Consider the following 17,733-nt stretch of genomic DNA (forward strand, 5'->3'; position numbering starts at 1 on the left):
AGATACGTTGATTTGATTATTTATGCACGAATTTGCAAAACTGCAATTACGCGGGTTTGACACGGGCCAGAGTTGACATAGCGCCAGCCCACTAATGTGCGCTGTATTTGGCAGCAAATATGGAGTGGATGTCGGCACATATGTTATAGAGGCGGAGACACATTGATCTGAACGTTTATTCCTGAGTATGCAAAACTACAATTACGCTGCACTTCACAGGGTCCAGAATCGACATAGCCAAAAGCGGCTGATGTGTGTTGTATTTGGCAACAATTTTGGCGTATAACACGCTTTACGTTGTCGGCATATCTGCAACAGAAGCGGAGATACGTTGATTAGAATATTTCAGCCTGAATATGCAAAGCTGAAACTACGTTGGATTTGTCGGAGACCAGAGATGACATAGCACAAACCCTCCGATGTGTGCTTAATTTGGGAGCCAATGTGGAATATAATACACATAAATTCATCGTCATATCTGCATTAGAAACAGAGACACGTAGATTTGAATATTTAAGCCTGAATATGCAGAACTGCAATTTCGCTGGATTTCACACGGTCCAGAGTTAACTTAGCGCCAGCCCACTTAGGTGCGCTCTATTTGGCAGCAAATGTGGAGCTACCGCGCATAGTATTTTCGACGTATATCCAATACCAGTGCAGCAGTTGAAAGGTCGCATCCCGGATGATGCGCGCTGTATTTAGTAGTAAATGTGGAATACAACTTGCATAGTATTGTCGACATATCTGTAATAGGAACGAAGATACCTTCATTTGAATATTTAAGCCTCAATATGTAAATTTGCACAAACCGGCTGATTTGGCAGCATATGTGCAGTATTATGCGCATCGAATGGTCGTCATTTGAGCTCTTGAGGCGGAGATACGTGGATTTCAATATTTTAGATTGAGTATGCAAAACTGCAAATACGCTGGATTTGACACGGTCTAGAATTGACATTGCGCAAACTGGCAGATATGCGCTGTATAGGTTTATTTGAACATTTAAGTATGAATATGCGTAACTACAATCATGCCGGATTTGTCTGAAACCAGAGAGGACATAACGGAAACAGGCTGGTGTGCGCTGCATTTGGCAAGAAATGTGGGGTACAAGTCACATCGAATTCTCGACATATTTGCCACAATGACGGAGATACGTTGATTTGATTATTCGTGCATGAGTATCCAAAATTGCAATTACGCTGGATTTAACAATGGTCAGAATCGACATAGCGCAAACCGGCTGGTGAGTAATACATTTGGCAGTACGATACTAACTCGAATTGTGGACATATCTGCAACGGAATCCGAAATAGCTTGATTTGAATATTTAATCCTGAAAATGGAAAGCCGTATCAACACCACTCTCAGCAACGCCAACACCTCTCACAACTCGACAACGCTAACAACTCCACTCTCAACAACGCTAACACCTCTCGCAACTCGACAGCGCTAACAACTCTACTCTTCGACTCCTTGATTAACTCTGACCTCTCGACTCACTCTTATTTCTCGATCAACCGCTCAACGCTTCTCGATCAGCCAAACTTTAAAGTTAAATCGTCCCCTACCTTTAGCGTTAGTTTTTCCAACTCTCTAACCACATTCTGTTAACGCTCCGCAAGTACAAGGTGACTTCAGTCACATAGGCTTTCTTACCGATGTAAACTAACAACCGAAGTACACACGACATAGTTTTGATCGATTTCTAATGAGGATTTTTCCTCGCGATACTACAATATGTTGACTTGAATATTTAAGCCTCAATATGCAAAACTGCAAATGCGCTGAGGTTGGCTGCGTCCACACGTTACATAACTCAAACCAGATAATATGCATTGTGTTTGGCAGCAAAAGTGGCGTATATCGCGCATCGAATTGTCGGCATATCTGCAATGCAATCGGCGATACGGTGATTTGAATAATTAATCATGAATATGCAAAGCAGCAATTTCGCTAGGTTTGACAGAGACCGGAGTTGACATGGTACAAACCAGCAGATGTGCGGTGCACATGACATCGGATGTGAAATGTAACGGGCATCGCTTTGTCGCGATATGTGCAATAGAAACGGAGATACATTCATTTGAATATGTTAACCTTAATTTGTAAAACTGCAATTACGCTTGATATGTCGAGGACCAGAGATGATATAATAGCACGAGCCAGCTGATGTGAGCTGTATTTGGCAGGCAATGAGGAGTATATCTCGCACCTAATTGACGGCAAATCTCCAATCGCAGCGGTGATACGTTTTATTTAATATTCAATAATGGGCCTGTTGCGATACCGATAGTATTAGCGCGACTGAAACACATTGCCGTCTCAGTAAAATCATTCTATTTCAAGCTTCACGCTACAGTTCTGAATCCGGACAAGACCGTTTCAAGTTCTCGCAAGAGCAAGCAGTCAAATTAAGGGACTTACACGAGTTAGAGTCTAATACATTTTATTGGTCTAACATCGATGGAGCGATCTCGCATGGAAATTTTCGGAGGACCGCGTAACCTTCCAACGACGACCGCCGTACGAGCAGCGGATAAACTTATTTCGTGCCTTAGGTTGCCCTCACCACGTCCTCTACTTCTTGATTCTTGGTTGGTAGCTTTAGCGGCTGCAGGCCCGAGAAATTGCATCTTGACCCGCTTTCTCGTATGTCTCATGTGACGTCTCGCTTTCCGCCGTAGTCACTTGTCGGATCCACAAACGTTGAACCATTTGCGCGAGACAAGCGCGGCGCTCTGCAGGGACGAGGGATCCAATTTTCGATGTATCAAGTGCAAAACCTCCAGTGGTAGTTCGGAAATGATATCTACCTTACTTGGCACGAACAAACCAACGACGCGTAGCACAGATCTAAAGAAACTCCATGTTGCTTCTATTGTGGCGCGAGCACGACTGACGGTCTGGCTGAGAATGAATTCTTATATATGTGCCGTTCGTCACGGTGCACTGCGAGTTCCGGCTCCGGTGAGAGTCCTGGACAGTCAGAATCGATCGCATGTGCATGTATCATCCTATAGATCGGGTTCACATTATTATTAGTGTTAGATGCGTGAAACGAATCTTCATTTGGATGAGACGTTGTAGTTATGCAATAGAGCAGATATTCACTAGTGCGAATTTGATTTGAGGTATATGATAGCGATTTAGGTTTAAAGGCACAAGAGTATATTTAACTATGTAGCTTATTAAAATATACCCTACGTGTACACTAGTCGTATAATACATTGTTGTCTTGATTCGTGATTACGAATAGATGGGCGCAAAGAAGTATCGACTTAGCTGCTACTGCTCGTGTCACTCGATAAAAAAGAATGCCTCGCTACCCTGCTCGCTATATTCATATGCGTTGGAGTTGACAAAAGGCGTTGGGATTTGAATTTTGAAGGTGTTCTCGAAAATTCGCAACTGACGCTGAACTCTCGACCTTGTTTACAAATGTTGAATTTTCGGGTAGTTGACTCGAGGGCATATGATCACGACAAAATCTACGGATTTTGATTAACCTTCGGTAACCGCCTAAGGTTGTCGGATCTATAATAAACTCATCTTTCAGTAAACACGATTTTTTGTGTAGCGGGCTCACTAGACCGAAACCGTTATGAATTGTACCTACGAGTGCCGCTACAGTACCCGCTTGCCAGTGTTAACGTTACTTCTTTTTATGTTTGTTTATGTATGTTAGCGCGGTGCCCATGCTAACCGCTTAATTCAAACCCGTTTGAGGAGGAGAACGAACTCTCCTGCCCGAACGCGTGGTATAATTGGTTCTTGCGTCTCCGTCGCTTTGTTGCGCTTGCTCGCTGCTTTGCGGTCGGAAGATTTTCCCAGGTAAAAATACGTCGTAGGTTTCTGCGCTCCTTTCCAGATGCTCAATATCTTCCGACACGATGAAGGCGGGTTTTATACGATCTACGGAGACTTTCACGCTTTTGTCCTTCATCCGTATGGTAATGGTTTTCATCCACGCTGTGTAACCTGATAGGGGCCATCGTATGGTGGTTGCAGTGGACCTCCGATTGCATCGTGGCGTACGAAAACGCACGGCGACGTTTCTAAATCGCGGAACATGAACGTTTTCTTTTCGCCGTGTCGTGAAGTCGGCAGAGGTCTAATATCGCTCATTCGCTCTCGCAGACAGTTTGCGAATTCCGCGTTGGCCGGTTGTTTTGCTGGTACAAAGAATTCTGCTGGCAATCGTATGTCCGTACCATAAATCATTTCGGCTGCCGTTGCGCTCAGGTCCTCCTTGATAGCGGTTCTAATGCCTAAAAGAACTATGGGAAGGCTTTCAACCCAGTTGCTCGAATTGTGGCATTTGATTGCGGCCTTAAGCTGCCTGTGAAAGCGCTCTACCATCCCGTTGGACGCGAGGTGGTAGGCTGTGGTACGCAAATGCTTAATGCCGAGCATCCGGCATAGTTCGTTGAAAAGACTGGATTCGATTTGGCGTCCTTGATCGGTTGTTATTTTTGCTGGGACGCCGAAACGCGCTATCCATGTGGAAAGAAGAGCCGAGGCAACGGTCGTCGCTTCCATATCTGGTATTGGAATCGCTTCGGGCCAACGTGAAAAACGGTCGATACATGTTAGACAATATCGGTAGCCTTGTGAATATTGCATGACGATGATGTCTAAATGTATATGCTCGAATCGTCCTGCGAGCTCTCCGAATGTTCCGGTCGGCGTTGATACGTGTCTCGCTATTTTACATTGTTGACACGGGATGCATTGCCGTGTCCATGTTTGGCTTTTATTTAATTTTTGTTTACCGCCGGCCAAACTATACGCGATTTTACGAATTTTTGGGTCGCGCGTATCCCTAGATGGGAAAGTCCGTGGAGCGAATTGAATACGTCGCGCCGCAAGGGTTTCGGTTACGGTCGTACGATGTCGCCTGATACGTCGCAGTATATTTCCGCGTCGTAATCCGGAAAACGAATTTTCTTAACCTGCAACGCGGATATATCGGAGTTGATGATGTCGCGGAGCTCCTTGTCGTTTTCTTGCGCGGCGGCGAGAATTGTGTGATCCACGGATTTTCCTATGGCTTCGATGCGAGATAGGGCGTCGGCTGCATTGTTATTCAGCCTTTTTATATGCCTTATATCGGTCGTGAACTGCCCGATATAATCTAGTTGACGGAATTGTCTCGGCGATCACTTGTCGGGATTTTGACTGAACGCATAGGTGTGGGGTTTGTGATCTATGAAAATAATGAAATTCCTCCCATCTACGGCGTGTCTAAATCGCTTGACCGCGGTATACATAGCGAGTAATTCGCGATCGTACGCGCTATATTTTCGCTGCGCGAAATTTGAGGCTTTAGTTAAGAAACCCAATGGTGGCCGAGTGTCATTCGCGCGTTACTGCAACACCGCCCCTATTGCAAAGTCGGACGCGTCCACTGCGAGGCTGATGAGCGCGCCAGGTATACGATGCGCTAACATCGTAGCGTTAGCTAGGGCGCGTTTTGACTCGCTAAAGCTCGTTTTGGCTTCCTCCGACTAAATAATGGGCATGTTGCCCTTTTTCGCCCCTTGGAACAAATCGTTGAGGGGTTGCAAAATTTTAGCTGCCCCCGGTATGAAACGTCGGTAAACGTTAATCATACCGAGGTATCCGCGTAGTGCCTTGATGTTCGCGGGGAGCGGTGCTTCGTTTATGGCTGTAACGCGATCGGCGAGCGGTTTTATTCCGTGCGCGTTTACCGTATGGCCTAGGCAGGCTATTTCATTAATTCCGTACTCGCATTTTGCGAGGTTGATTACTACGCCGTACTGGTTTAGACGTTTGAACAAGATCCGCAAGTGCCAGCGGTGCTGTTCCTCGGTTTCCGAAGCTACCAAGAAGTCATCTATGTACGCGTAAACGAAATCTAAGCCTCGCGTGATTACGTCGACATATCTTTGACACGTTTGCGCGGCGTTTCGAAGCCCAAACATCATGTTGTTTGCCTCGAAAAGGCCGAATGGTGTCGAAATCGCGGTTTTTGTAACGTCCTCAGGCGCGATTGACATTTGATGGTAGGCTCGAACTAAACCAATTTTTGAGAATATTCGCCGACCGTGTAAATGCTGCGCGAAGTCTTGTATGTGCGGTGGAGAGTACCTGTCGGGTACAGTGCGGGCGTTTAGCGCCCTGTAGTCACCGCAATGTCGCAGACTTCCATCCTTCTTTGGGACGACGTGTAGTCGAGATGCCCGGGAACTCTTCGATGGGCGCATGACTCCTTGCTCGATAAGTGTTGCAAATTCCGCCTTGATTGGCTTGAGACGGTCCGGTGCGAGAGGGCGGGGTTTGCAATATACGGGCGGGCGGGGTGTGGTTTCGATGTGGTGCTCCACACTGTGCCGTATTTTCTCTCACCCAAAGGCCGGTGGGCGCGTTAGATCTGCACATTTCGCCAACAATTGGTGGTAGACCAAATCCCCGTTTACGGTCTTAATCATAAGCTGTTCGCAGTTGGCGGCGTATCCCCTGGTCGATAGCTGGTTTGTTGTGTCGAGAAGTCGTCTTTTTCTTGGATCCACAAGCAACCTGTAATGACTTAGGAAATCTAGGTCGATGATGGGGGTTTGCACATCGGCGACGGTGAAGTGCCATTTGACGGCACGTCTAAGGGACAGGTTCAGCTCCATCGCTATAGTGCCGTACGTTGCGATGCGCGTCCCATTGGCAGCGAATAGTTCATACGTTGTTTTCTTTACGTCCCTAGATAGCCTGCTTCGGGGATGAACGCCGATATCAGCACCGATGTCAACTAAGAACGAAGTCTTCGTTCTCTTGTCCAAAATAAAGATGCGGCGAGATCCCAAGCCGTCGCCGTCCTCCGCTTTTACGGACGGCAGGGGTCGTTTCCCGACTTCCACTTACAATCGTGGCGCGATCGCCGAACCTCGCATGATAGAAGCAAATTCCGTCCTGGCGCGGATAGTCTCGGGAACGCGAACGGCGGCGGGGTCGAGTGAGAGAATTCGAACGTCTTCGTAGTCGATGATACCCGCTGATTCCCATAGCCTTAATCTGTTCTCGCAGTCTACTGACCTCGGCGGCCAGTGTGTCGTTTTTGCCTTCGTGTGATGCCGGTGGCTCGATTGTGACTACCTTAGCGCGCTGCCAATTACGATTATACGCCTCATCGAGTTTATCCGCTCTCCTGGTCAGTTTCTCGATACTCGTATCGTCCACTGCAGCCAGGACTTCCCTGATGCGATTCCTCCACAAGCTGTGGATGAATTCATCGGAAGCGAGGGGGCTGGCTAATTTTTTAAGTCATTATAAAACTGTGAGGGTTTTCTGTCGCCCATCTCTTCACGTTCGACTAACCTTTCGAACTTGGCGCTGTCCGATTCGGTCAGGGCGCGGATCAGCTCGCTCTTCAATTTATCGTACTGGCCTGTGGCGAGGAGGTTGGTCACTGTATCCTCAATCTTCGCGAGGTAATGTGGTTCGAGGAATCCCATGAGGGCTAAGGATTTTTCATCGTCGTGGAAGATGCCGGCTACCCCGAAATATTTCTCTAAAATGGAAAACCAAATCCTGGTCATCGTGGGCATAAAGGGCGGCACGCGGAACGATGAGCCGGCTGGAGTTCGTTTGCTCTCCTTTTCCATTGTGTGAGTTGCGGACTATGATATTCAAACTGCGACTAGCCTATCGCTGTCACCTCTTACACAAAACTCACGTCGGTGTCACCAGTTTGAGATGTATGGTAGCGATTTAGGCTTAAAAACACAAGAGTATATTTAACTGCGTAGTTTATTAAAATATACCCTACGTGTACACTAGACGTATAATACACTTGTTATCTTGATTCGTGATTACGAATAGATCGGCGCAAAGAAGTATCGACTTAACTGCTACTGCTCGTGTCATTCGATAACAAAGAATGCCTCGCTACCCTGTTCGCTATATTTATATGCGTCGGAGTTGACAAAAGACGTTGGGATTTAAATTTCCAAGATGTTCTCGAAAAATCAGAACGGACGCTGAACTCTCGACCTTGTTTACAAATGTTGACATTTCGGGTAGTTGACTCGAGGGCATGTGATCACGACAAAAACGACGGAATTTGATTAACCTTCGGTAACCGCCTAAGGTTGTCGAATCTATAATAAACTCATCTTTCAGTAAACACGATTTCTTGTGTAGCGGGTTCACTGGACCGAAACCGATATGAATTTTACCGACGAATGCCGCTATAGGTGTATAATGAATCCTCAGGCTAGCTAAACATATACTGTTGAGATGCGTTGACATCTGGCAATCATCTTATCCGACGGATAGAGTCTGCGAGTGGCGAGACACGGGACAGCAACCGTTGGAATGTTTACTGTCACGTGCCGCTACCATTATTTCATTTAAGGACAGCTATAGAATTACTCCATGCCTTTATTAGACAAAACGTTCATCCCTTGACCGCGGCTACGTTCGGTGACTGGTTGTCGCCTCGAGGCCAAGTGCAGTATCACAAGTTTCGAACAATTACAATCGGACTAGATGACTACGATTGTTTAATTACAGCTATGGTAGAATCTAGATTACAATGTTACGGGATTTTCCCAAAATTCCAAACGGAAGGTTCCCGTGTTCTATCATCTCCGATTTATATTTATGCTTCATCTGTCTGGGACCAGTCTGGATATAGCGCAAACTGGCTGGCAAACGATGTATTTGGCAAGAAATGTGGAGTACCAGGCACATCGAATTGTCGACATATCAGCAACAGCAACGGAGATACGTGGAGTTGAATATTTGAGTCTGAATCTGCAAAACAACAATTACACTGCATATAACAGAGACCAGAGTCGATGTTCTGGCGCGCAACACATCTGCACTCCATCCCGCGCGGCTTGGCATCCAACGGTCCACGTGCCATCCTTCTAATCCTCCATTGGCCCAAGGACCCATCATAAAGCCGAAATCCCAACTGCATTGTTCGCACATATGGTCTAAGTCAATCTGTTTGCCCGAAAAGACTTTCTAATTCTAGAAGTGTTTTCGGTCGGTTTTTAGAAAGGTCCTTGCGTTTATTACGCCCTCTTATGAATTACGGAGAAGGCGGGTATTGGCCTAACGAAAAAAGCGGACATCTACCTAACGGAAAATCTGTGATTTCCCATAAACAATGTCGCCTAGGACCCACGTTGGTAGGAGGCTTCTTCCTCCTCTCTTCCTTTCTAACATTAGTCATAACCAATCGGCATCGCGGATCAATGCCCTCACTTTCCTAACTAACAATGTAATCAACGATTCCGCGTTCTTCGCTCAAAGGGCACACCAATACCGAGCTTCGTACTCACATGAGAATAAACTTTAGAGTTACATCATCTCTCACGGTGACTAGAGTTCCTGCAATCCCTATAACTCATACCGTTCCTATATCTCTCAGAGTTCCATCGTCTCTCGCGGTGACTAAAGTTCCTGCAGTCCCTATAACTCTCACCGTTCCTATATCTCTAAGAGCCTCCTATTTCTCTCACAGTATCCACAAGTCCGACAGCTCCTACAGCTCTCACGGACCTAGAGCTCCTATAGCTCACACTCTCATCTAAGAATAATCCATTTCTTCGTTATCTGTATCTTAGACAACGGCGTTCTTACTCAGTGTGATTGTATGAATCGTTGGAAATACATATATTTTTTATAACTTTGTGACCCCCAGTGTTATACCACAACGACTACACCTATTATCCTAAGCGAAATACGGGGATCGAACTATCCGTGGAGTCGATTATTCCAATCGTAACGGGAATTTACGACTCCCATTGACGCGTATTCAAACGAACGCGTCTCGCCGCGATAGCTCGAAAATACAGTCGACATAGCGCAAACCGAATAAGTACTGTATTTGGCTGTAATTGTGGAGTATAGCGCGCATCGCATTTGCGATATGTATCCAATAGCAGCGCTGATACGTTGGTTTGAACATTTAGGCATGAATATGCAAAACAGCAATTACGCTGAGTCTGTCAGTGACCAGAGAAGACGTAAGACAGAAGAGATGATAGAATCGGAAGATGTGCTCAGTGCTCACCAGCAAATCAGGAGCATAACGCTCACCGAATTGTCGTCATATCTGCCATAGAAACGAAGATACGTTGCTTTCGATATTCAAGCATGAATATGCTAAACTGCTATTATGGTGTATTTGACAGGGACAAGAGTGAACAAAACGCTAACATACTGATGTGCGCTGTATATAACATCAGTTGTCAAATATAACGCGCACCGAATTGTCTGTAAGTGTGCCATAGGAACGGAGATTCGTTGGTTGGAATATTTAATACTGAATATGTAAAGCTGCAAATACGCAGGGTTCGGCTGGGTCCCGATTTTACATGCATCAAACGGAATAACGTGCACTGTGTTTGGCAGCAAATTTGGAGTATAACGAGCCTCTAATTGTAGCCATATGTGCCATAGAATCGGAGAAACGTCGGTATGAATACTTAATCCTGAATATACGAAACTGCAACTACGCTGGATCTGGCTGGGTCCAGATTTTACGTAGCGTAAACCGGATGATGTGCACTGTACTTGGCATCAGATGTGGAATACAACGCGCATCGCATGGCCAATGTTTCTAGAAAACAAGCGGAGATACCTTGATTCGAATATGTAAGCATTAATATCCAAAACTGCAATTTCGATGGATTTCTCCGAGTCCAGTCTTGACAGTGTGCAAACGGGCTGATGTGTGCTGTATTTGGCAGCAAATGTGCAGTATTACGTACATCCTATTGTCGACGTACCTACAATGGATACGGAGATACTTTCACTGGAATAACAAGGCTTGAATATGCAAAACTACAAATACGCTGGATTTGACTCGGTCCGGATTTAACACGGCTTAAACCAGATGAAGCGCTCTGCGTATGGCAGTCAATGTGGAATATAAAGCGCATCGTATTGTCGACATATGTGCTATTGAATCGGAGTAACGTTGATTTGAATATTTAAGCCCGAACATACAAAATTGCATTTGGGCTGGATTTTGCATGGACCAGAGTTGACACAGCGCAAACGAGCTGATGGGCAATGTAACTACAGCAAATGCGGAGTACAAGGCGTATGGAATTGTCGACATATGTGCAAAAGAAGCGGCGAACGTTTGAATGCAATATTTGAGCATTAACAACAAACACTACAATTACGCTGGATTTTACAGGGTCCAGAGTTGACATAGCACAGACCGGCTGATTTGGCATCATATGTGGAGTATTCTGTGCATCGAATAGGCGACATAGAAACCAAGATACGTTCATTTGAATATGTAATATTTGAATATTTCGCCTGAAAATGCATAATTGCGTATACGCTGAGTTTGGCTGCGCCCACACGTTACATAACTCAAACCAGACAATATACATTGTGTTTGGCAGCAAAAGTGGCGTATATCGAGCATCGAATTGTCGGCATATCTGCAACGCAAACGGCGATACGGTGATTTGAATAATTAATCATGAATATGCAAAGCAGCAATTTCGCTAGGTTTGACAGAGACCGGAGTTGACATGGTACAAACCAGCAGATGTGCGGTGCACATGACATCGGATGTGAAATGTAACGGGCATCGCTTTGTCGCCATATGTGCAATAGAAACGGAGATACATTCATTTGAATATGTTAACCTTAATTTGTAAAACTGCAATTACGCTTGATATGTCGAGGACCAGAGATGATATAATAGCACGAGCCAGCTGATGTGAGCTGTATTTGGCAGGCAATGAGGAGTATATCTCGCATCTAATTGACGACAAATCTGCAATTGCAGCGATGATACATTATAGTTAATATTCAATAATGGGCCTATTACGATACAGATAGTATTATCGTGACTGAAACACATTGCCGTCTCAGTAAAACCATTTTATTTCAAGCTTCGCGCTACAGTTCTGAATCCGGACAAGACCGTTTCAAGTTCTCGCAAGAGCAAGCAGTCAAATTAAGGTACTCACACGAGTTAGAGTCTAATACATTTTATTGGTCCAACATCGATGGGGCGATCTCGCATCGAAGTTTTCAGAGGACCGCGTAACCTTCCAACGACGACCGCCGTACGAGCAGCGGATAAACTTATTTCGTGCCTTAGGTTGCCCTCACCACGTCCTCTACTTCTTGATTCTTGGTTGGTAGCTTTAGCGGCTGCAGGCCCGAGAAATTGCATCTTGACCCGCTTTCTCGTATGTCTCATGTGACGTCTCGCTTTCCGCCGTAGTCACTTGTCGGATCCACAAACGTTGAACCATTTGCGCGAGACAAGCGCGGCGCTCTGCAGGGACGAGGGATACAATTTTCGAAGTATCAAGTGCGATACCTCCAGTGGTAGTTCGGAAATGATATCTACTTTACTTGGCACGAACAAACCAACGACGCGTAGTAGAGATCTAAAAAATTCCATGTTGCTTCTACTGTTGCGCGAGCACGACTGACGGTCTGGCTAAGAGTGGAGGCTTATATATGTGCTGTTCGTCACGGTGCACTGCGAGTTCCGGTTCCGGGTGAGAGTGCTGGTCAGGCAGAATCGATGGTATGTGCATGTATTTTCACTTACATCGGGTTCACATTATGATTAGAGTTAGAGGCGCGAAACGGATCTTCATTTGGTTTAGACGTTGTAGTTATGCAATAGAGCAGATATTTACTAGTGTAAATTTGATTGTTATATAATTTGACAAGTTGTCGTGGTAATTAGGTACTCGAGAAGCTATTGACAATGATCCTGGGTTCAATAACAAAGCCGCGGTCAACGGGATAACAGAATTCGTTTTCATCCTGATTCCAAGTTGTACCATACTTCCTTATCTACGGTATAGATAGGACTGAACAAACTCTTTGTCAAAACATAGAATATCCACCGAGTGTTAAGGCTCTTTGTAACTGGCTAATGTGACCTCACGAGAGAATGATTTTCCGGCACGATGATTCTGCAGAGGAAAACTATGATGGGTGTGTCTAAGGGCACCAGAACATCGGATACGTGGAGAAATGACTTCGCTCGGAAAGAGATTGAAAGTGACGTAACCGTTAATTGGACAATTTCCATGTTGATGGTTAGAGAAGGATGCTAGTAGCCCTTGAGGGAACGTTGCTAGCGGGAAGCGTCGTCCGTGGAAAAATAGATTTCACCTATCATCCCGTAGTTGGAACAAAGACTGTTTGCCTCTTTAGGACTGTTAAGGACTTTAATTAACTAAATCTTTAGGTTTACAATGGGTCCTCAGGCTAGCTAAACATATACTGTTGAGATGCGTTGACATCTGGCAATCATCTTATCCGACGGATAGAGTCTGCGTGTGGCGAGTCACGGGACAGAAACCGTTGGAATGTTTACTGTCACGTGCCGCTACGATTATTTCATTTAAGGACAGCTATAGAATTAATCCATGCCTTTATTAGACAAAACGTTCATCCCTTGACCGCGGCTACGTTCGGTGACTGGATGTCGCCTCGAGGCCAAGTGCAGTATCACAAGTTTCGAACAATTACAATCGGACTAGATGACTACGATTGTTTAATTACATCTATGGTAGAATCGAGATTACAATGTTACGGGATTTTCCCAAAATTCCAAACGGAAGGTTCCCGTGTTCTATCATCTCCGATTTATATTTATGCTTCATCTGTCTGGGACCAGTCTGGATATAGCGCAAACTGGCTGGCAAACGATGTATTTGGCAAGAAATGTGGAGTACCAGGCACATCGAATTGTCGACATATCAGCAACAGCAACGGAGATACGTGGAGTTGAATATTTGAGTCTGAATCTGCAAAACAACAATTACACTGCATATAACAGTGACCAGAGTCGATGTTCTGGCGCGCAACACATCTGCACTCCATCCCGCGCGGCTTGGCATCCAACGGTCCACGTGCCATCCTTCGAATCCTCCATAGGCCCAAGGACCCATCATAAAGCCGAAATCCCAACTGCATTGTTCGCACATATGGCCTAAGTCAATCTGTTTGCCCGAAGAGACTTTCTAATTCTAGAAGTGTTTTCGGTCGGTTTTTAGAAAGGTCCTTGGGTTTATTACGCCCTCTTAAGAATTACGGAGAAGGCGGGTATTGGCCTAACGAAAAAAGCGGACATCTACCTAACGGAAAATCTGAGATTTCCCATAAACAATGTCGCCTAGGACCCACGTTGGTAGGAGGCTTCTTCCTCCTCTCTTCCTTTCTAACATTAGTCATAACCAATCGGCATCGCGGATCATTGCCCTCACTTTCCTAACTAACAATGTAAGCAACGAATCCGCGTTCTTCGCTCAAAGGGCACACCAATACCGAGCTTCGTACTCACATCAGAATAAACTTTAGAGTTACATCATCTATCACGTTGACTAGAGTTCCTGCAATCCCTATAACTCTCACCGTTCCTATATCTCTAAGAGCCTCCTATTTCTCTCACAGTATCCAGAAGTCGGACAGCTCCTACAGCTCTCACGGACCTAGAGCTCCTATAGCTCACACTCTCATCTAAGAATAATCCATTTCTTCGTTATCTGTATCTTTAGCAACGGCGTTCTTACTCAGTGTGATTGTATAAATCGTTGGAAATACATATATTTTTTATAACTTTGTGACCCCCAGTGTTATACCACAACGACTACACCTATTATCCTAAGCGAAATACGGGGATCGAACTATACGTGGAGTCGATTATTCCAATCGTAACGGGAATTTACGACTCCCATTGACGCGTATTCAAACGAACGCGTCTCCCCGCGATAGCTCGAAAATACAGTCGACACAGCGCAAACCGAATAAGTACTGTATTTGGCTGTAATTGTGGGGTATAGCGCGCATCGCATTTGCGATGTGTATCCAATAGCAGCGCTGATACGTTGGTTTGAACATTTAGACATGAATATGCAAAACAGCAATTACGCTGAATCTGTCAGTGACCAGAGAAGACGTAAGACAGAAGAGATGATAGAATCGGAAGATGTGCTCTGTGCTCACCAGCAAATCAGGAGCATAACGCTCACCGAATTGTCGTCATATCTGCCATAGAAACGAAGATACGTTGCTTTCGATATTCAAGCATGAATATGCTAAACTGCTATTATGGTGTATTTGACAGGGACAAGAGTGAACAAAACGCTAACCTACTGATGTGCGCTGTATATGACATCAGTTGTCAAATATAACGCGCACCGAATTGTCTGTAAGTGTGCCATAGAAACGGAGATTCGTTGGTTGGAATATTTAATACTGAATATGTAAAGCTGCAAATACGCAGGGTTCGGCTGGGTCCCGATTTTACATGCATCAAACGGAATAACGTGCACTGTGTTTGGCAGCAAATTTGAAGTATAACGAGCCTCTAATTGTAGCCATATGTGCCATAGAATCGGAGATACGTCGGTTTGAATACTTAATCCTGAATATACGAAACTGCAACTACGCTGGATCTGGCTGGGTCCAGATTTTACATAGCGTAAACCGGATGATGTGCACTGTACTTGGCATCAGATGTGGAATATAACGCGCATCGCATGGCCAATGTTTCTGGAAAACAAGCGGAGATACCTTGATTCGAATATGTAAGCATTAATATCCAAAACTGCAATTTCGATGGATTTCTCCGAGTCCAGTCTTGACAGTGTGCAAACGGGCTGATGTGTGCTGTATTTGGCAGCAAATGTGCAGTATTACGTACATCCTATTGTCGACGTACGTACAATGGATACGGAGATACTTTCACTTGAATAACAAGGCTTGAATATGCAAAACTACAAATACGCTGGATTTGACTCGGTCCGGATTTAACACGGCTTAAACCAGATGAAGCGCTCTGCGTATGGCAGTCAATGTGGAATATAAAGCGCATCGTATTGTCGACATATGTGCTATTGAATCGGAGTAACGTTGATTTGAATATTTAAGCCCGAACATACAAAATTGCATTTGGGCTGGATTTTGCAGGGACCAGAGTTGACACGGCGCAATCGAGCTGATAGGCAATGTAACTCCAGCAAATGCGGAGTACAAGGTGTATGGAATTGTCGACATATGTGCAAAAGAAGCGGCGAATCTTTGAATGCGATATTTAATCATTAACAACAAAAACTATAATTACTCTGGATTTTACAGGGTCCAGAGTTGACAAAGCACAGACCGGCTGATTTGGCATCATATGTGGAGTATTCTGCGCATCGAATAGGCGACATAGAAACCAAGATACGTTCATTTGAATATGTAATATCTGAATATTTCGCCTGAAAATGCATAATTGCGTATACGCTGAGTTTGGCTGCGCCCACACGTTACATAACTCAAACCAGATAATATACATTGTGTTTGGCAGCAAAAGTGGCGTATATCGCGCATCGAATTGTCGGCATATCTGCAATGCAAACGGCGATACGGTGATTTGAATAATTAATCATGAATATGCAAAGCACCAATTTCGCTAGGTTTGACAGAGACCGGAGTTGACATGGTACAAACCAGCAGATGTGCGGTGCACATGACATCGGATGTGAAATGTAACGAGCATCGCTTTGTCGCCATATGTGCAATAGAAACGGAGATACATTCATTTGAATATGTTAACCTTAATTTGTAAAACTGCAATTACGCTTGATATGTCGAGGACCAGAGATGATATAATAGCACGAGCCAGCTGATGTGAGCTGTATTTGGCAGGCAATGAGGAGTATATCTCGCATCTAATTGATGACAAATCTGCAATTACAGCGATGATACATTGTAGTTAATATTCAATAATGGGCCTATTACGATACAGATAGTATTATCGTGACTGAAACACATTGCCGCCTCAGTAAAACCATTTTATTTCAAGCTTCGCGCTACAGTTCGGAATCCGGACAAGACCGTTTCAAGTTCTCGCAAGAGCAAGCAGTCAAATTAAGGTACTTACACGAGTTAGAGTCTAATACATTTTATTGGTCCAACATCGATGGGGCGATCTCGCATCGAAATTCTCAAAGGACCGCGTAACCTTCCAACGACGACCGCCGTACGAGCAGCGGATAAACTTATTTCGTGCCTTAGGTTGCCCTCACCACGTCCTCTACTTCTTGATTCTTGGTTGGTAGCTTTAGCGGCTGCAGGTCCGAGAAATTGCATCTTCACCCGCTTTCTCGTATGTCGCATGTGACGTCTCACTTTCCGCCGTAGACACTTGTCGGATCTACAAACGTTGAACCATTTGCGCGAGACAAGCGCGGCGCTCTGCAGGGACGAGTGATCCAATTTTCGAAGTATCAAGTGCGATACCTCCAGTGGTAGTTCGGAAATGATATCTACTTTACTTGGCACGAACAAACCAACGACGCGTAGTAGAGATCTAAAAAATTCCATGTTGCTTCTACTGTTACGCGAGCACGACTGACGGTCTGGCTAAGAGTGGAGGCTTATATATGTGCTGTTCGTCACGGTGCACTGCGAGTTCCGGTTCCGGGTGAGAGTGCTGGTCAGGCAGAATCGATGGTATGTGCATGTATTTTCACTTACATCGGGTTCACATTATGATTAGAGTTAGAGGCGCGAAACGGATCTTCATTTGGTTTAGACGTTGTAGTTATGCAATAGAGCAGATATTTACTAGTGTAAATTTGATTGTTATATAATTTGACAAGTTGTCGTGGTAATTAGGTACTCGAGAAGCTATTGACAATGATCCTGGGTTCAATAACAAAGCCGCGGTCAACGGGATAACAGAATTCGTTTTCATCCTGATTCCAAGTTGTA

Source organism: Bombus affinis, unplaced genomic scaffold, assembly GCF_024516045.1.
Source record: "Bombus affinis isolate iyBomAffi1 unplaced genomic scaffold, iyBomAffi1.2 ctg00000081.1, whole genome shotgun sequence".
Lineage (NCBI taxonomy): Eukaryota > Metazoa > Arthropoda > Insecta > Hymenoptera > Apidae > Bombus > Bombus affinis.